General features: G+C 41.3%; 4 long non-coding RNA genes across 4 annotated transcripts; 1 reads left to right on the forward strand and 3 right to left on the reverse strand.

Annotated features, from left to right (window-relative positions):
- Window positions 1–101: 101 nt before the first annotated feature.
- On the reverse strand, window positions 102–1149 carry LOC146572397 (uncharacterized). Its single transcript, XR_014892706.1, has 2 exons — window positions 765–1149; window positions 102–538 (listed from the first exon to the last, which is right to left on the reverse strand). It is a non-coding gene; the product is annotated as an uncharacterized LOC146572397 (long non-coding RNA).
- Window positions 1150–2139: 990 nt separating this feature from the next.
- LOC146572398 (uncharacterized) lies at window positions 2140–5237 on the forward strand. Its single transcript, XR_014892705.1, has 3 exons — window positions 2140–2476; window positions 2639–2767; window positions 4575–5237. It is a non-coding gene; the product is annotated as an uncharacterized LOC146572398 (long non-coding RNA).
- Window positions 5238–9624: 4387 nt separating this feature from the next.
- Window positions 9625–12146, reverse strand: LOC146572399 (uncharacterized). Its single transcript, XR_014892707.1, has 3 exons — window positions 12088–12146; window positions 11875–12008; window positions 9625–10887 (listed from the first exon to the last, which is right to left on the reverse strand). It is a non-coding gene; the product is annotated as an uncharacterized LOC146572399 (long non-coding RNA).
- Window positions 12147–13812: 1666 nt separating this feature from the next.
- On the reverse strand, window positions 13813–18126 carry LOC146572400 (uncharacterized). The gene is made up of 2 exons (XR_014892708.1): window positions 14492–18126; window positions 13813–14229 (listed from the first exon to the last, which is right to left on the reverse strand). It is a non-coding gene; the product is annotated as an uncharacterized LOC146572400 (long non-coding RNA).
- Window positions 18127–21053: the final 2927 nt, after the last annotated feature.

Here is a 21053-nt window from a genome sequence, read left to right on the forward strand (position 1 = left end):
ATATATATATTTTTTTTTTTTTTTTAAACCTGTTTTGTCAAGAGTTAAGTGTAATCTGGATGTAGTGCATTGCATCTTTAACACAAACACAATCAAAACAGTTTTCTTTTTTGTTTTGTTTTTATTAAAAAGTAATTCAATAAACATCTGAACATACAATATAAACAATTTGTAGCTATACTAGGGGTATTTACAGCTCTTTGGTCCGCAGCTTTTTAAATCGATTATTGAATATACTTGATGATATTGATTAAAAGCTCTCATGCTATTTTCCCCGTTTTATCATTTGGAAGGAGCTCAAAACTGGCCGAGCCCAGCTCTGTGGTCGCCCAGCTGTTGTAGCTTTTCATGGTTTAATGAATATTCAGATTCTTGCTGCAGAAGCAGATACATGTACATTAAAGTCTGTGGGTGGCATCTTTGTGGAGTCCCATATCTCCCCTTCTTTCATGGGCTCCAGCCGTGATGTTTCTGCCACAAACTGCGGTCCATATTCACATTTCTCTCCTCGAGTCTTCCCCATTGCAGTTCTCCTGACCTGTAATGGATAAAAACAGCATTTAGACATAAAGTCACCTTGAGTCCCCTCTTTCACCTCCTCCCAGTTCAGTTTGTGAGATTTATGTCCTCTGTTCTTCGTAAACACTAATCACACACACGCTTTTCCTGACTGCCAACCTGCCGGCCACGTAGCCTGTTTTTGTTAGGCTCGGCTCATAACCTCCTGCTATATATGAACACATGCATGAGTGAATGTCTCTTACCTCAAGGGAAGGGTACTCTGGAGTGCAGAGGCAGGCAGCGTCTGTGTGGGCAGTGGTGTCTGTGGTATTTTTTCCTCAGGTTCAAGAAATCTGGAGTAAAAGAGATGGTTTGATTGTAGATGTAAACAGATATTTAATTAAATTAGACTGCTATCAGGCAAAAAGCTGCCCATTCATGCGGTCTGCAGGTGGATGCCTGGCATATATAATTTTGAACCTTCTGCAACTCTATAACCTCTCCTGACCACTTTAAGAGTTTCTTTTTTTTTTTTATTGCAACCCATTTACAAACAGCTGGGACACACTCACCTAACACGTGATTATTTTTATACATCCCTAATAAATCCAGACTGCCAGCCAAGCCCAGGAAGAGATAAACCGCCAGATGACTTTATGACTCCCCTCCCACCCTCTCTGCCTGTACCTCTGAAAGAAGCTGCCCCCCACCCCACCCCACCCTGAAGGTAGCCTGCTTTATACTTGCCACTGCTACTCCATGTCATGTAAATAAAGCACGGGTATTTGCATGAAGTTTTAACACTGTCATTAACAAAAGCGCTCCGGAGCGCCTTCCAGCCGGGGACAAAGGGCCCACCGGTCCGCTTTGCGGATACCCCGGCGGCGCTCCGCTGTCCTCCACTCCTCCTTTTATCCTCTCATCATCGTGTCCTCGCCATCAGCACATGAACCTATATCACGACCCGAGGCACAAAACCTCCCCCTTTAACAGCAGCCGCCCCCTCCCCTTTTTTTCTTTTCTTTTCTTTTCTTTTCTTTTTTTTTTTTTGCATCTGCGCAAAGATAACCGCAAAAAAAGTCGAGAATTTGCGGGGGAAAGCGCACCTGCTACGAGGCAGGAACACTAAAACGTTTTTTTTCCTTATTACAGATGGGGGGTACTTATTTGTGGTCAGGCTAAAAGGAGGCTTTAAAAAGTGCTTTTCCTGCATTATGCGAAATCAATAAATACCGACACTTAATTATCAGTGTCACTCAGCTGTAATTTGTTTATGAGACTGGAGCCTTTGAGCTGAGGAAGCTTGATTCCACCACTAAAAGTTTCATTTATTTATTTCCAAATAGTCAAAAAAAAAGTTTGACCTAATAACTCAAAACTGAGAAAAATAATTTCAAGTTACCGGGTGAAAATCTTTGAGATAATAACTGTAAATATTGACTATTTAACTTTTTCACAACAATTTTCACAACAAGCAGTGAATGCATCACCACTGTTATAAAGAAGTAACGTCCAACATCCCGTCAATAATTGGCCGTCAAATTATCTCGCGCACTTTTAACATTGCTTAGGTTAAAACAGAAAAATAAAATAAACTTTTCTATTAAAAGTTTTAAGTCTGTTTAACTCATAGGGTTAAGCTAATCTGTTTTATTAGTGACAGTTAACTATAGCTAACATAGTCCAAGCTTGTTGCTATGGATGCGAGTTTAAGGGTCAGTGCGCAGTGATTCAGAACGCTGCTGACCGGGACTATGTTTTGGTCCATGTAACTGGTTGTAAAGCTTTATTTATGTATTTATTTTTCTTTAAAAAAAAAAAGTTTTATCGTACCTAGCAGACATTACTAACGTTAACGTTCAGATTTATAGGCGTCCCCCTTTAAAAGGACACCTCTGGGTGGTGAAGTCTGAGGACGCTTACCTGGCTTGGCAGAGGAGACCGATGCTGCCATGACTGCGAGCAGCATGAGAAGGTAGAGCAGGTTGAATATCCTCATAGTTAGGTGGCAGCTGGTTTCAGGAGCTGAAACTTATGATAATTTTCACAAATAATTCCGGAGAGTCCCTGTAGCTCAAATCCGGACTGGACTGGAGATGCTGAGTGTCTTTCAGATTTGCCCCTCTTCTCTTTTCAGTCAGAAAATCCTCCTCTGGCAGAATCCAGTACGAACAAGTAGATCTCTTCTGAGGATAATCGCTATGTCCCTGAAGGAATGTGTGTGTCCAGAGTGATTGTCTCTGTGTCTGAGAGCGAAGTGACAAAGGTGCTTCTCCCCCTTCCTCCTTTATACAGCCTTTTTTAGAGGGAGGGGGGTGGGTGGGTAGTTCCCACAACAGCCCCCCCCCCCCCCCCATACACACACAAACTCTCTATCCCTCAAACACACACACACAAACACACATTTCGGCACATATTGACCCCACATGTAGAGGGGTAATTCAAATGACAGGGAGCCCCCTCCGTGCACCCTGAACTGCCCCTTGAACACACACTCATGCTGCATGCTGTATTTTGTGTGCGCAAGTGGCTGATATTTTCAAAGAGAGCGGAGTGAGCAGGCAGGGAAGATTTATCACCTGTAACATTAGAGCAAAGATTTAAGAAGCTGTGACTGGAAATAGCAGGTCCTCCAAGAACCAGATCCCGCCTAGCTCTCTCCTGCCCCCCAACAGATGAAGACACACACACACACGCGCGCGCACACACGCGCACACACACACACACACACACACATATATACATCTGGAGCTTTTGGGTGTTGAGGTGGTGGGGGCAGCGGTCCTCTGAATGAAATCTAGGGGACGGCAGACTAATGATGGCCAAAGACGTCTTAACTGTCTGTGTAGATCTTGTACTGTCTCTGAGTGACAGCATGAAGGCCTGCCTCTGTAATGTTGGCTTTTAGTTGGTTGTTTCTCTCATCACATGGATAAACCATTACAGTTAAAAAAAACAACCCACAATATCCAGGTGAACTTGATAAATATCTTATAGCACAAGGATAACCAGAGAAGTAAACAAAGCATTCTGTGGCTAACTTATATAAAGATTGTTTAGTTATTCTTATTTTTCTGGCGTCATCCGATGAGAGGGAGCAGCAGAACCTCAGCAAGGATTTTTAGAGTGGGAAGGGGGAAGGGATAAAGTCTGGATTTTTAACTGCATCACAGCTTTTCCCACTGATAAAATACATTATTATTATTATTATGCCAAAAATGATTAAATAATCATTAAATAATATATTTTTTTTACAATGGATCCACGGTGAAATTAAAAATGAATACATAAATCAAATAAAGCAGAACTTTGCACATTTAAAAGCCCAAAGAGTGGTGCTGACAGGTTTTTCATTTACAATAGCAGCATTTCTCTCAGCTTTGCTTCTTTTGTTTGGTTTTGGTAAAAAGAGTCTGTATTATATAAGCGCTGTTTTTATTATGCCACATTCCAAGAAATATCCAGCCCTGCGTGGGTATCCGGGTAGCCCATCGTTGGGGTTTCCTGCAGCAGGTAACCCACTTCACTTGGCATTAGCTCTGCAGTCACCGGCTGCGCGCGGGGGGGACTCATTAGTGTGTCTGCTGACGGCCGTCTCTGTGGACTGAGTCTCTCCATTCAGCACCCAGCTAATGAATTAACACATTAAGATGAAATGTCAGCCGTTACATGTGAATGAGGATTAGAGGAGCAGCAGGACACTAATGGACCGCAGGGCTTGAAACAGTCAGAGAGTCTCTGAACGAGCACCTGGGCCGTCAGCTCCTTCAGCTCTCAAGAATAAAGCCAAGGCCAGGGTCTTTGTGTTTTTTAGTGTTGTTTGTCGGTGTCGCATTTTGAAATGTTGCCTTTTATTGCTTTATGATGTTTGCAAAAATGCTCCTTGAAATGACAGAGATTCTTCCCCAACAACACACAAACACACACATTCATCCTGCTGCAAACACTCTGCTGAGGTATGTAGTTTGTTTCTGTGGTGAGCTGCACTTTGCATATCAGCTGCCTTTGTCATTTAAAAAACTTTTATTTTCCCAATTTGAATATGCTTATTTGGTCTCAATTGTCATTCACAGCCACCTGGTATCCACTGCCTGCTAACTCCTGCCAGACCTCTGCCTCTCTGTGTTCCTCACTTTCTGTCTACCTGCCCTTTGGAGTAAGAGAGTAAGATTCATACCAGATTCTCCCACCAGGTCTTCGCTGCAGAGCGTGTTGTAATAATTTGCCCTTATAAAAGGGATTATTCGTGTTTACGAGGATTACCCAGCCTGCTTGAACACACCCCCGTGAGAGAGGCACACACAGACTGGGCGAGCTCTCACACTGCTGCAGTACCCTGGCAGGGCTGCAGGTGAAGCTTGTTCTTTTGTGGCGTGAGAGCCATCTTTGGTTACTTAAACAGTGCAGTGCATTTTTGCATTGTATGAAGTGTTTAACAAACAACAAGCCCAAGATAACATGTGAAGATAATGAGTTGACATCGATAGAAAACAGAACAGCTGCAAATCCACTTTTGCTGTGGAAATGACTGAGAAGGATGAGCATTTATGTAAATTGTTTCTTTCTGCTTTGCTAAAACAGCATCAGGATGTGTGCTTTATGTGTTCATGTGTGTGATGGAAACCATTTGGAAAGTGGATTTACCTCTCTGAGTGTAAAGTAACCAAAATGCTGTCTTGCTACTTGTATCTGCGCTAAAACATCAGCCTCTTTTTGGATTAGAGCAAGAATTTTATTAGCTGATTAAATACTTTTTTGTCAGAAAAAAGTCTCAAAAAATTAAATTAGACAGACTACTGAAATTGTAAAACTCAAAAGTCTGAGTTTGGGCAGTTAGTCCAGCATAGCAGTAAACGTTAAAAGATTTTTTTTTGACATTTCAGAACCATGATGTGACTAAATGAGGAAAAATAGCTGGTAGCAAATTATTTGCAGCCTTATGTGTGACCATTTATTTGAAGCATTCCCAAGTACCAGCCCCGTTATTAATCCCGTCGCTCAGCGTGCTCATATTTTAGTCCAATGTGTGCCTGAACTCAGCAGGCAGTGTGCTCTGAATTAGTGTGCAGCTCAGAAAACAGTTGGACTGCAGGGCTGCTGTTATTACGAGTGTTAACAGCAGTCCTGGTTTTCCCAGCAGCTGTACTGACTTTACAGCGTCTCCTCCCCTCCTCTTAAAGTTTCACTTTCTTCTTTTCCTCTGTCATCATCTCTTGACCGGGATCAGCAGATAAGGAGCTTTCTTTATCTCTGACAAAACTTGCTTGGAAGAACAGTGCTCCATAAAATGCCCCTGTAACTTTTAGACTTGGGTGATCATTAGCACATATCATTAAAACACTGAAATGGTAATATAAGGTACATGCTGTAGATGGGTGACCAGTAGAACTTTTTAGTGAGGTTTTTTCCCCATTGAGCTTCCAGATCACCGTTCTTGAAAGTCTTTTCAACTTCGCTGGAGGCATAAACAAAAGACAGGTCATCCTCTCAGTTCCTTAGCACACTATTTTCAAACATTTATCTAGCGCACAGTTAATGTGGCAAATCAACGCCCACTTTTTTATACTTGATATCAATCACATAGGTCGATACTGATGTTTAGCTGATGTACAGTTGTAGATTTGATGATGGTTGAGGATCTGGTGATTCTCTGTGCCACAGTTTTTAATTTTACATTAGAGATAGAACAAAATAAACCCAATAAACTTCCCATCTTTATTTTCAGACTATTCATACACAACTGCCTTTTACATTAGAACACAGTTATATTAAAAAATCATGAGCAGCGGGACTGCTCAATGGTGATATTGAAATATTTCATGACCAATATAACACAGTATTATGATTTATCAAGGATTTATTTTGCTAAAAACAAAGATACCAGAACCAGTCGGCTTAACGGAAATATTTAGTTATAAATATTTTTCATCGTAGGTTCTCAGATGTAAATATTTAGCAGTTGGGCTACATGTTATAATAGAAAGCTGAACACATTTCCATTGTACACACTGCTGGTTGTTCAAGAAAGACAATGTGAATGAGTTCTGAATTTCTGGGAAATTTCTGGGTGATTTGATATAGAATGGATTACATGAGAAAAAAATGAAGGCCAATATAGGCATATAGGTTGTTATAAGCCTTGTTGCAAATACTGCTGGGCTGAAAATAAAATAAAAACAAATATTGGCATTATAAGACCACGATTTCACAAATAGTCCAAAGATTGCATATAATTATGACCTCCTTGTGCTTTATATGGAAGAGTTTATGTTTGTTTCTTTTTAAGAATGATCACCCCTCTCTTTATAGGATGGTTTGCACGTGAGATGTTTCCATAGTCTAAGGTCTTATGAATCAAAGAGCTGACGTGATGGCCGGAGCTTGTGTGGGTTGTTCTGTTTCTCATTCAGGAGCAGAGTGTAGGTGATGAAACGAGTGGCCATAGTTGAAATGTGCCGTGATGTCTGAATTTGTAGGGGTGTGTCCTTGCCCTTGTGTCTTTGTGCACGGGTGTGGATTGTGGCCTGGTGAGTTCATTGACCATCATTAGAGTGATAGTGGGTCTGTTGTCATGCCACAATATCGTCAGTGTTAATGAGGGCTGTAGCCATCCAGCCAGAGCTTAATTACTCTGAAGACCCTTTATCTCTTCAACAGCCCAATACTAACCTCAATGGCTGCATATACACATGAACAGGAGCACACACACACACACACACACACACACACACACACACACACACACACACACACACAGGATCATCATTACACACCAAAGACGCTGGCTTTAAAAGAAAATCTTCCTCAGTTGCTTTATTCTGGAGCTCCTCCTCCGCTTCATGTCAACAGCTAGACGGCTGACTGCAGAGGATTGATGGAGGGCTTAAGGGTCGAGGGGCATTCTCCACAGGGAGCAGCCTCTAACCCCCTGGGATGTCACCCCACGAGGGCTGCAGGGGCTGAAAGTCACTTGGTTTGTTAAATCCTAACTCAGACATCACGGCTTGTCAGAGATCTGTGCATCAGTGTTCGGCTCTGTCTGGTTCTTCAGCTCCACGGCATTTAACTCTACCTATTTTTCTGTGGCCTCAGTTCAGAATTCAGCTGATGCTTTTTTAAAACTGGAGATGGAGCTAAAGAGCAAATTATCATAGAGGAAAGAAAAGATGTGGTGTTACAGTGATAAACTGTACAAACAGGATCTTTGCTCTACAAGTTTATCTAATCGTCCTCTCCAGATACCTGAACAAATACGCTGAGATCACGTTATGCTGTTAGCAATTTGTGTTACACTTCTAAATGATTACCTTCAGCCTTATAACAATACTCATAACTCACGAAGCTGTATAATTAATAGGGTACAGTTTATTGCCACCTTATCTTTATTGTGGGAACCTACTGTAATGGGCATTGCGTCAACACTAATACAAAAAAAAAGAAGAACAGTAAGCGGTGTTTTCAGTTTTGCCTTCACTCAGCTGGGGTTTATAATGTTTGCTTTATGTGTTCTGTCCAGCTTCTTTGATGATCACTCTCTGCTTCCTGTTACATGGCTGCAGTTTCTTCACTTCATAGACATCTTTTTCTGAGATAGAGCATAGATAATCGGCGTTAGAGAGGCTGACGTTGGTTTCTGTGGTGATATCAGAGGCTAAATGTGTACCTGGCCGGGCTGCCTGTGGTTGAAAACAGACTGAAGCCAAACTGAAGAGAGTGAAGATGATGAAGGCAACGATGATGAAGGTCAGCTCAAAGCCAGTGAATGGCAGTTCCATCTACACAACTATACAACACAAAACAGGACTCATTTATACAGAGGAGTGAAGAAATTACTCTTTGCCACAGTGTAGCTTCACTGTATAATTTTATGCTCAGGCACAGACAGAGCTACCACACAGGCTCATTTCCACGCCTAAAGCTGGAATTACTAAACCCACACTGGCAAAGCTGGAACATGCAGACTACTCATAGAAAGGATCTCTTTTTTTATTTCTTTGCACAGTCGAGGAGCGTATCAGGTCACATTTCAGTGCGTGTTATACCTGTATAACCATGCGCGTGACAAACAAACAATCTTGAATCTAGCTCACTAAACTTCTTGCTTCTAATTATACAGTCACCAACCACTATGCTGGGTATACCTGTTCAACTGCTTGTTATAGAAAATTTCTAGTCAGCCAGTTAGATGGCAGCAACTCAGTGGATTTAGGAATGTAGAAATGATAAAGATGACCTGCTGAAGTTCAAAGTGAGCATCAGAATGAGAAAGAAAGGCGGTTTGAATCTTTTCAAATGTGTTATGTTGTCAAATGGGGGGTCTGAGTATTTCAGAAGCTGCTTAAATGCTAGGATTTTCCCACACAACCATCTCTACGGTTCACAGAGAATGGTGAGAACTTTGAAAGAGATGCGCTACAGCAGCAGACTTCTGCCACTTCTGTCCTCTAAGAACAGGAGGCTATATTTCACACGGGCTCACCAAAATGTGACAATAGAACGTTGTAGAAATGTTGCTGATCTGATGGATATCAATTTTAGCTGCAACATTTGGGTCACAGTTTGGTGTGGTGTGAAAGCATGGATCCATTTTGCCTTGTATCAACTGTTCAGGCTGCTGGTGGTGGGAGATGTTTATTTGGCATGCTTTAGCCCCATTAGTACCAACTGAGCATGTTTTTAAATGCCACAGTCTCCCTGAGTATTTTTGCTGACCATGTCCACTCTTTTATGATGACAGTGGACCTATCTTCTGGTGGCTGCTTTCAGCATGATAACACACCATGTCACAAAGGTCAAATCATCTCAAACTGCTTTCTTGAAAATGACAATGAGCGCATTGTACTCAGGTGGCCTCCACAGTCACCAGACCTGAATCCGATGGAATGTGGTTGAACCGACAACTATCAGCTGTGTGATGCTATTGTGTCAGTATGAACAAATCATCAATCAATATCAGGTTGAATTAAAGCGGCACTGTACCGCAAAATGAATACTAACATCTACCTTATGAAGTGGCTGGTAAGTGTATACTTCTAAGATTAAGTTATGGACTATGTGTATTCATGAAAATGGGGTGCATTTTAAAATATTAAACAGTTTAATTCTCTGTAAACTGCCCAGCAAATCAGGCTGTAAGTGAGTTCAGTAGACGATTTTTTTTTTAAAGGCTTTTGCAATCCTTCGAGTGCAGTTCTGCATGCACTGCCACCAGAGGGCTGTATAAACTTGGAATTGGCATTACATTCGAGACTTCTCTGCTTTATATTCAGCTTGAAATGTGAGAATTCACACAACCTCAGCAGTATCACCTGCTGGGTTTAGAAAGTTAAGAAATGTACAGTGGTATCGCAGTATGAGTGGCAGGCTGAAACTCCAGGCCGGGCTCCCATGAATAAAACAGTCAGTGTGAAAAATCAAAGAAAAAAGTACAGTCACTGACGTTTCAGGGACTTTCTGTGAACTTAACATCAGTGAATAAATTTTTAATCTTCAGCAGAGTTTCAGAATCAAACATCCTTTATTATATTCTTTTTGTTTTAACTCTTTAGCCATCACGTGTCAGGTAAGCAAAATAGTTATAGATTTACATGTTTATGAAAACACGGCTGTCAAACAAGAGCTGGTGCTGAATAACAGAGCATTTTTATGTTGTCACAGACAGGCTGAATGAATCAGTGTAGCCAACCACAGATGGCCTGTGATTCCTACATTTTTCTCTCTGTAAATGTAGGCATTCACACTAGCGATAGCCTTTGAGCCTTGGCACAAGTGATTCATACTTCTCATTTCAATAGAGTGATCAGATGGCTCGCTCACAACCTGCCAAACACACCTTTTGTTTTTGACCTAGATTTTTCAACTGCCTTCCAGTATCAAAGGTAACCGTCAGTGGGTAGAAGAAAACATCCTTGAGCAACTCAAAGAGGAGGTACAAGAAAAGAGTAAATAAGAAGAAGAGCAGGTACGGTTAAGCTTTTAAAACTTACTGGTAGAAGCAGCTGCTTACAGATCTAGGTTAGATAAAATCCTTCTGTCTTCACACTCTCACAAAGAAAGCAGGCACGAGATACTGACTTGACACTGTTTGTTAAAGCAGGCGTTTCTTTGTTCAGTCCTTTTTTTTTCTTTTAAAATGTGTAGTGTAGGCCACTCCCCTATGGCTCATCCTGGAGGATGCAAGATCCTTTAACAAAGTACACATGCACTTGTGTTCAGAGGTTATCAGTTCAACTTTTTGTCTGGTAACCAACAGGTTCACACAGGAGGGGGCTTTGACTGTCACATTCTCAGAGGGCTGCTTTTCCCCTGTGAATCTTCTGTATCTGAATCATAACCCTCATCAAAGTCAGACAGTCAGCACATCGTTTTGTGGGTTTGTGTTAGTCGCTGCAGAAAATGGAAACAGAAAGTTAATTGCTTTGGTTTTTCACCTCAAAATGCAATACTTTATCACAGATCTGGTCACATAAAATAATAATGATTTATTAATAACATTTAATAATTAATGTGATGCCAAACAAAATAATTAATTAAAATAAATAATTATATATATATATATATATATATATATATATATATATATATATATATATATATATATATATATATATATATATATATATATATATATATATATATATATATATATATAAATCTATCAAATATGATTTATACATTTGATAGAAATTGTGTGGGGTTCATTCATGATAGTAGATCGTAAATAGATATATAAGAATCTTATATCCTGCCTGGACAGTTTGCCTTGTGATCTAGTGGTAGTTTTTTTTATCTGAAGCATTCTCTAAGTGGAAGTATAAATGAACCAATGGAAAAAAAATATAATACATTTAATATAATAATAATTTAATATCACTAAAACATAAAATATATAAAACAAAGCAGCAATTCCAGTCAAAGGAAGTACAAATGAAATACAAAGAGAACCTTATTGTGTGAAAATAAGGTTAAAGATAACGCTTCAAAGCTGAGGTTCATAATTAGACGGGTTTGTCTTAACAGGAGGAAGATATAGAAAGTTCAGTTATGTGGAAATAACTCTCAGTTATGTGGAAATAACTCTCAGTTATGTGGAAATAACTCTGTTATGTGGAAATCCAAATCTCGTTAAACATGTGTGCCACACGTGCTTAATGCTTGCAGAGTTGACAAACTTCACTAAGTTGATGACAAAAATTTCCTATATGTATGAATGTATATATGTATTTATATATTATTATTATTTGAAATGTGTAATCATTTTTGAAGTACTTTGGTGCTCTAATATTTTGCTATTTTACCTAAGTGTGAGTGCAGACGCTAAGTCACAGTCCAGACATTAGTGTATGTGTGTGTGTGTGTGTGTCTTGGTTGTACCATTTGACTGTCCACATTCCTCATTGAGCATCCCTCCAAGTGTGAAGAGGGCAAAAACCAGGAGAGAAAACATGATGGTCAGCATCTCCAGCTCAGCTAATGAAGAGGCCATCTATTTACGCCTGCTCCCACAGCTGTACATTGATAGTTTCATCAGTGAGATCATCCAACATCATATGACACAGCAATTGAAAATGAGGGAGAAACACTTACTTAGCGAAGTAAAGAAGCTTGTGGATGTTGATCATCACGCAGCAGCTGCATTACACGACACACACACACACACACATACACTTTATGTCCTCTCTGACACACTCTCTCTCTCTCTTTCTCTCTCTCTCTGTGTCATGCACTTGCAAGAGCTGTGAAGAGCTGACTTACACGTCCCCTCTCAAGTTTAAGTGAGATCATATTAACCGTAATTATTAATGGTGCCCTGAGCCTCCCCTGAATGTGTGTGTCTGTGTCTCTGTGTGTTTTACACAGAAAGTTCTAACTCCAAAAGCATGCATTTTGTTTTCAAGCATGTTGCTTTTCCTGGGTTTGGGTCTTAAACAGTGAGATGAAGAGCTTTGTGTTTCCTCAGTAACTGAACCTCTCTGTGGAAGAAAATGTTTTTTCTCAAGGCTTGTGATGTGGTAAAATTGTATGCTGAAACCATGCCCAACTTCAGTGCGAGCATCCAGTAAACACATGCTTGTATTCTTTTAAATGTACACTGACAAACTGAAGCTTTTCAGACTGTAACTGATAAAGGAATGGTGTTTGGAAAATGTGGAACCACAAAGAGTATTAATTCTGATTACCATTGCCATTATATGTTTTTGTGGTGATGTTTATTTTAGTATGTATGTGTCAGTAAAAAGGATGTGGGTGGGCTTATCTGGGGCATTTCTTTGACCACCACTTCTTTAAAACCAAGGCTGTCACTGCTCTTAGCATGCAGTCGATGTTCTTGTGGTACAGCTCATGTGCGTTCTGCAAAAGAATCAGGAAATAAAAGCATAAGAACAGATAGTTTGAGCGGAGATATTATAGGAGCAATAATCTTGAATTTAAAGCTTTTAGGGTACTTTTGGAACAGCAAAGATGGTGGTAGAAGCAGAACAGGAGAATGAAAATAGAGGTTTTAAGATTGTATCCCAGGGTCATAGTCATCAAAATCAAAGCAAATGTAACTGTTGACTTTGTGCATTCAGTTTTAATCTCTTAAAATTAAAGTTAATTTAGATGGTGCTTTAAAATAAATCCACAAATAAGTGTCTGGAGTGGTTTTGGGAAGCTTCTGAATGCTGACACTTGCTGCTTGTCAAACTATGGGTCACTGCTCATGAAAATCATTCCACACAGGAAATCTTGCAGTCTGGAGAAGTGAGAAACTAACAAACTGGAGACAGAAAGTTTAAGTTCAATTCAACCAAAGCACAAGAGCATGTTCATTAAAAAAAGAAGGATTTTAAAAGATTCAAACCACTTAACTTATAACCTATAATAATAATAAATAAAGTACTGTACATCCCAAGGTAGTTTGGATTTAGGATATAGTTTTGAATGCTTTAATAAAAAAAACAAAACACAAAAAACACCTTCTTTTGAGAATAAATGCTTGCTGATCATCCGTAAAAAGCCAAACATAGAACTATTTCTATGTCCCCTGAGATGTGCAGCTTGAATGCTGCTATTTGTAATCTTCTGAATTTTATTGTGCATGTAGGCAGTTTGTGAACTCCACACTAACTCTGTTGAAAAAATGGTGGCATGTAGTGATTCTGCAAGTCTTAAAAACCCTGTATTTGGTTAGAAACAATGCAAAAACAATGTATTTAAAAATAAATCTTATTTTATATCTTATATGTTACGACCCAGCTCGAAATGACCGTAACAGGAGCGGGGTGTCCCATGACTTCCCACGCCCAAACAGACACAGTCACAGCATCGGACTTTTAACAATAGTTTATTCACAACAATGGTAGTGGCAGTGTATAATTTCGGGGTGAGCTAAGGCCAACACAACAAACAAAACTCAACCTAGGCTTCGGTTCCCCTCTGACCTGTTCAAGGAAAAGAAAAGAAAGAAATAACACAGTCTGACCTCCCTGGTCTAAAAACACAGGAGAAAAGAAGGCTTCCCAAAATAATCGGCAGCTCACCCCTACTTGCTCCGCACTTCACACACATGCCCGACCTTTTAACCAAATAGCTACGGCCGCTCCGTCTGGACCTGAGGCAAGTGCACGGGAAGTCTGCCACACCCCCCGCACCGCAGCTCTTCAGTCACCCTTTTATAGTTCATGTCCGCAGCAGGAACCAGTTACATCAGGTCGTTCCTTAGGTCCACCAATCACAGCCGAGCCCCTGCACAGGTGAATTTGCATACACACATTAGGAAACAAATAACCCACCAACACACGCACGTAACATTATACTTGATTGCAGCTATATTGTGTTAAACTAAAATCCTTATAAAAGCGAGTGTCTCGTAATTTTACAGCTGTTTCAAAATACCTTCACGCACATGCATCCATGTGTAAAAATACGTTTTTATACAGCTCTGTGCAATCCTTTGAAGGTAGCATAACATAAGCAGCATGGAAAGTGATAGGAAAACAGCACATACCTGTTTCACATATAGGACCTGCACAAAGGAACACACAGTGGTAAATATAACCAAACTACATAAACAAATGAAAGATTCAAATCGACTAATGATTAAGTGACATTTAGCTTTAGGAACACAGATGTACTGAATGTAACCAATGCTACCACAAACAGAGATAGTATGCAGAGCCAAGGTTACATGTGCTGTGTTTACATTAAAGCATTATGATTGACTAAAACATAACAGAACACAAAATAACAATATATGCAAGTGACAAATGGTAAATGAATTCAGTCCTAGCCATGATTCAGTAGCTTGTAAAGCCAGCTTGAGCTGATATAACTTGAATTTGTGGAGAGATTTTGACCTACTCTTCTCTAAAATTCAGTGCATTGAGGTTTGTGGACATTTGTTTATGTGCTGTCAGGACTTTCAGTGGGCCACTGCAACACCGCTAGTTTCCGTTTATAGACATTTTGTTGTAGATTTGCTGCTGTGTTTGGCATCATTGTACTCTTTATTCCTGTCACAGAGATGACCTCGTATTTGACTCTACAATACTTTGGTGTTCAGAAGAGTTCATGGTCAACTCAATGACTGCCCGGTACCCAGCTTTTGTGGGTGGAAAACAAACCCAAATGATCATCTCTCCACCACCTTACTCGACAGCTGGTGTGAGCTGTTGGTGCTGAAATGCTGAGTTTGGTTTTTAGGCCAGTTTGGTTTGGTTTCATCTGAATAAAGTACATTGTTCCAGAAGTCTTGCAGTTTTCTTCAGATGCAGCTTTGCTAGGATAAGCTAAGCTAAGCCATGCTGCCATGTTCTTTTTACTGAGAGTGAACCTGTCATGAATCGCTGTGTGGCAGGCAAGCAGGAGTGGTGGACCCAAAATGCAGAACTCAGACACGGAAGTGAAACTTAAGGCGCAGCTTTATTGCTGGGAAAAACCTCGTACAACTAAACTCACCAACAGAAAACCAAAAGTCAGAACAGCGGAACCAAGGACTGAAACACTGGAAAGAAACACTAAACTGGAGCAGGAGCCCAAACACTAGGAACATAGAAGCAGAACACACAGCTAGTTGAGGGTACGACGCGACACTGACACAGAGAAACACAGGGCTTAAATACACAGACGGCAGAATCAAGGGATGAGAGACAGGAGGGGAACACACCTGGGAGAAATCACAGCTGACGAGACAGGGGAAACGTAAACTGAGCACACTCACATATGACACAAACCTTCACAATAAAACAGGAAACTCAGACACATGGAACCAGACAAGACATTGACCTAACCAGACAGATTCACAAACAGATGGGGTGACACCATAGACAGAGACAGACTCAAAGGCAGACCAAATATAACACACAGAACTCAAACAATAATAATCATCATCATCATAAACTAGAAAATGATAACTAAAAGCGCTGGGTCACCGACCCAGGACCATGACAGAACCTTTCCAAACAAGCCATACTTAGAGTCTGTAGAGTCTGAGATGTAGCTCTTAGATTTCTTTGAGTATTGCATGGTTTGACTGTGCAATGCTGGGATTTGCTTGGACATCCACTCCTGGGGAGATTGTGGCATTGTGTTTACACGCACCTGAATAGGCCAAACCCGCAAACTGTAAAAACCTCTGCTTTGATATAGGTGTTCACACAGATAATCACGTAAACAAGTTATCTTTCATTAGTTTTTCTGCATAAAGTCATGGAGTAAACTTAAAGCTTGCAAGAAAATTCATGAAATGTAGTTTTATTTGCCCCAAAATAAGTCTCTCAAAAGGCTTCTCTTAACTAGGGTTGCCAACTCCCTGAAAAATAAATAAGGGACACCTCGTGGCCAGGGCCGGGCAACCCAGTTGTCTTCACCCTTCCCAGTGTGGTAGCTCTTTTTTTGTGTGTGTGAAATTATTTTTTAACCATTTGACTTGAATTTGATTTAAGCAGATGCATATTCTTTGTGATATGACCATATGGGAAACAAATGATCATTTAGCCATTTATTTTTAGCTCAAAATGACAACATTAACACAGTAAAACAGGTCTCTTTCTTAAACAGAAGCCTGTCATGCTTAACTTTTGAGAATATAAGTAAATCTTTCTTTAAAAGAACTCTGTCCTGCTTAACTTAAAATTATATAAATTAATAGAAAGCAATAGAACGAAAAATATTCTTGTAACAGTGCACATATAGTGCATTTAGTACAATTGGCTTCAGTTGAGGTATTATTTCAGCTTTTCTAATCAGCTGCTCCTGTTTGTAAACCCGCTTGTTCCCATGATTACGCATCTTAACTCATCATCATTATTCATCTATGTATTACTTTTACGTATTAGTCATCAATTTGTTGTAATCATCTATCCTTGCAGTTGTTTATTACACAAAATAAATTATATTATCACACTTCTGGCCACATAGCGCTGATATTCACCGCACATGCCCATATTAACCTTAACCAGAGGGTTTAAACAACAAACCAGTGTTTACATACCATATCTGCTTCTGCCGTGGCCTGGTGGACAAAAAATTGGTTAAGGGTTCCCCGAGCTTTCACGCCCCTCATGTTCTTCTTGTGCCCACCACTAGAAGCATGCCTATGGAAAAAGTGCGCCGGCACACAGTGCAGTGCGCTTTATAGGTGTTATCGTGCACGATTTTGGCCTTCATCGTGCGTCGTGTAGTATACGTGGGGTAACGAGAAGCGATTAACACCTCACGACCAGCTCCCGATCATCAATCGCTCGTGAGGGTGTCACCACAGCCGCTCACACTGCTCACGCGCAAACACGTAAACATCGGTGAAAAAGACGGCGCAGCACGGCTGTGCAGCGTGTGATCTGGACACAAGTGATGGAGGCACTTGTAGAACTTTGGAAAGCTCATCCGAGCCTTTTCGATGTGGCATCACAAAATTATCACGACCACAACAACCGTGAAAATAGTTGGATTTACATTGCTGCTCAATCACAGCTGCCTGATCATGTTTTTCATTAGCAATTTAGCAAAGTTGATGGTGGTGTGTCTGTGTGAGTGAAAGACAGAGAGAGCGAGCGACAGATTGTCTGTTATAACCTTCATGTTATGTTGGCACAGTGTGAGCACTCAGGTCGCATCAGAGCATCGGGCCGTATAGTGTGAGACCCTGCATCGTGACCTGCAAACTTCTAACCCCTGCGAGTCAATCGTGCAGTTTGAGCAAGAGCTGAATAACGTGACTGAAAAAAATCGCACAGTGTCTGCCCAGCTTTAGGTGTACTGTCATCCGAGACGTGCACCGCAGTGTCGGCGTTTGTTTCCCTGTTGGCCATGCTTGTTGTTGTGGTCATCTGTTGTCTTCCGGTATTTTCTCCGCAAGCGACCTTTCCTCGACCAATGAGATAATCTGAATTGTCATACTCGAATTGTCATAAGTGTGCTGTCAGCTCATTGGTCACAAGGCAGGAGAGGGGCTGGGAATTATGTTTTCAAACAAAGCGTTAATTCCATTAACATTTATAGACTACTTTTGATTCTCACTGTATTACGGGACAAAGTGCGTCCCTTATTAGCTCAATACGGGACGTGTACTTTTGTTTCTAAATACGGGACGATTCCGTTTTTTAAGGGACGGTTGGCAACCCTACTCTTAACCCTCATCTCTTCTCCTATTACACTTCGGGATTCTTTTCATGCCGTGTATTTCATAATATCTCTGAAACTGGCCAGCCTGCATTCCTGAGCTGTCACCCACTGAAAAAACATTTGGAGCATTACAAAATGAATAATACAACAAAGCAGGCTCTTACCTCCTGAGCAGCTGAAATCCTGCTGCAACAGTGCAAAACCATTTGGACTCCTTAGCTCCCAAACACTCAGAGGAGAAGAGATGATGCAACACAGTGGTGCCCTGCACACTAATGGTACTCCATACAGTCACATATGATTGCTTGTGAGCTGTGCACCAAAAACAAGCTATATGGTGTCTCTTTCTAGCCCAGAAATGGCTGTTCCATGATTTCCTGACTTTGATTTATCAGACCAGATTACAGCTTTCCACTTTGGCTCAGTCCACCTTAAACGAGCACATGCTGACAACAGATGAACATTTTTCTAATTCACTCATTCATTCATTCTTAATAATATTGCAGGGTCTTCACCTTACAATATAATCTAAGAAAACTGGTTCAGTCTTTAACCAAGAAGATCCTATGAAAGCGTATTTGTTAACAACAGGAATTTAATGTGAGGAGTTGTGATGTGTCCTCATCAAAAGCCCAGATGAATTTTTTTGTTTGTTTAGGCCTACTTTTTGTTCCGTTATTTGAGGTTATGGATGTTATTTGACTGGAGGCATAACACACAGACACACGAGACGCCCCATTACTCCTATGAGTGTCCTTTATTATTTTTCCATCCCCCCCCACAACAACAACCCAGCAGAAACGTTCCTACCACTTAACATTTACCTGATACTACATCCCCCCTACTAAATAGGATGTGATGCTGGAATATAACCAAGAAAACAGATTAGACCCGCACGCTTTAAAGTATACTATTACTATGTCCTTGTGCTTTATCTGGTAACAGCTTGTTTACTGAACTCGCTTGGTTTCAAACCAGACTACTCAGAATGTCCAAAAATAAACTCTCAAAGTATACAACTCTGAACACTAAGCATAAGTGCACATTTCTGAACTATTCAGTGCAGCTACAAACAACATGTTTAAACAGTGCAACCATTTGCTTTATTTCTCATTGTCTCTATGAGGGATGGGGTAGACTACCCAGCCCTCAGCCTGAGTGTGGGGATTATTCTGCCCCAGTGCTCACTCAGTTCCAAGCCCTATGAGCAAACATAGTCTTTTAGGTATGCTGGAGGCCTCCTAGACCTGGGTTGGATTTGGCTCCCAGCTTCAGGAGTCTGCTGGCTGGCCTCCTGTGAGATAGTGTCTGGAACCGACACAATCTGTGCAGCTGGAACAGAGTTCTCAGGTGAAGCCTCTGGTGGATCGCCAGAAATCTCTGGTGCCCCAGGTGTCCATGTAAGATGGTAACGGTTTCTTCTCAGCGTGCCCTTTGCTGTCTCGATGATGTAGGACCTCGGTGAGCCTGCCATGGACATGACTGTCCCTCTAGTATCCATGTCTGAGACCCACACTTTGTCTCCAGGATTGAGCTGTAGCATATCATGTGCTCTGTGTCTGCGGTTGTAGTTTTGTCTTTGCTTTTGTCTGTACGATTGTTCTATAGCTTTGAGCTTGTCTGTGTCCGTACCTCTTGGATGTAGCTGTGATGGGATGACAGGAATAGTTGTCCTTATCCGTCTACCCATGAGAAGCTCCGTTGGGCTGTAGCCATTTGCCAATGGAGTGGCCCGGTATGCCATAAGGGCGAGATAGGGATCGCCAGACTTTTTAAGAAGACTTTTGATGGTCCTGACTGCCCTCTCGGCCTCCCCATTGCTCTGAGGGAAGTGGGGACTGGATGTCTCATGGCTAAAACCCCATTCTTGTGCAAATCTTTTGAAGGAATCAGACGAAAACTGAGGTCCATTATCAGAGCGAACCCGCTCTGGTATGCCATGACGTGCAAAGATTGATTTACAGTGCACGATCACTGCCTCTGATGTTGTAGATGTCAGTTTGGCAACTTCGAAGAATCTGGAAAAGTAATCCACAATGACCAGGTACTGTTTATTCTCTATCTGGAACAGATCAGTTCCCACCATGGCCCACGGTCTTTGTGGGAACTCGGTAGGTAGCATGGTTTCTTTGTGGTTAGTCCGCTCACGGCAGCAAGTGTCACAGGTCCCAATCACTTTTATCAGCTCACTGCTCAGGCCTGGCCACCAAACAGATTGTTTAGCTCTCTCTCTGCATTTCGTTATTCCTAGGTGTCCCTCATGTAGTTTAGACAGAATGTCTGCTCTGAGCGATGTGGGAATCGCTATTCTGCTCCCATAAAGAAGCAAACCATTGTGGACTGTGAGGTCACCTGAAAATGGCAGATAAGGCTGGAAAACCCTTTCGATGGAGTACTTATCTGGCCATCCTTCCACACAGAACTTCTTCAGCTGGCTTAGAATGCTGTCATTGTCCTGATGTGTCTGGATTTCTCTGAGTCGTGGCTCTGTGGCTGGCAGGCTTGCTATGACGGACTCCACATACAAGTTGATTTCTTCCTCCGGCAAACCCTCAGTTGTGTCACATACAGGAGCTCTGGACAGTACATCTGCTGTTGCAATGTCTCTACCAGGAACATGAGATATGGTATAAGAGAACCTCATCAATCGCATGCGTAGACGTTGTATACGAGGTGGAAGCTCGTCCAGGCCCTTGGAGCCAAGCAACGAGACCAGAGGTTTGTGGTCTGTTTCAATGTGGAATGTTTTCCCAATTAGGAACTCTGCAAACCTCTCACAGGCCCATGTTGAAGCGAGGGCCTCCTTCTCAATTTGAGCATATCGCTGCTCTGTCGCGCTGAGAGCTTTTGAAGCGTATGCTACTGGTTTCCACCCTAGATCGGCATGCCGCTGGAGAAGCACTGCTCCCAAGCCATACGAAGATGAATCAGCTGATACGCACGTTTCA

This window comes from Mchenga conophoros, linkage group LG6 (genome assembly GCF_057382185.1).
Source record: "Mchenga conophoros isolate Kocher_MC1m ecotype Shallow Benthic linkage group LG6, M_conophoros_male_GT1.1, whole genome shotgun sequence".
In the NCBI taxonomy this organism is placed as follows: domain Eukaryota; kingdom Metazoa; phylum Chordata; class Actinopteri; order Cichliformes; family Cichlidae; genus Mchenga; species Mchenga conophoros.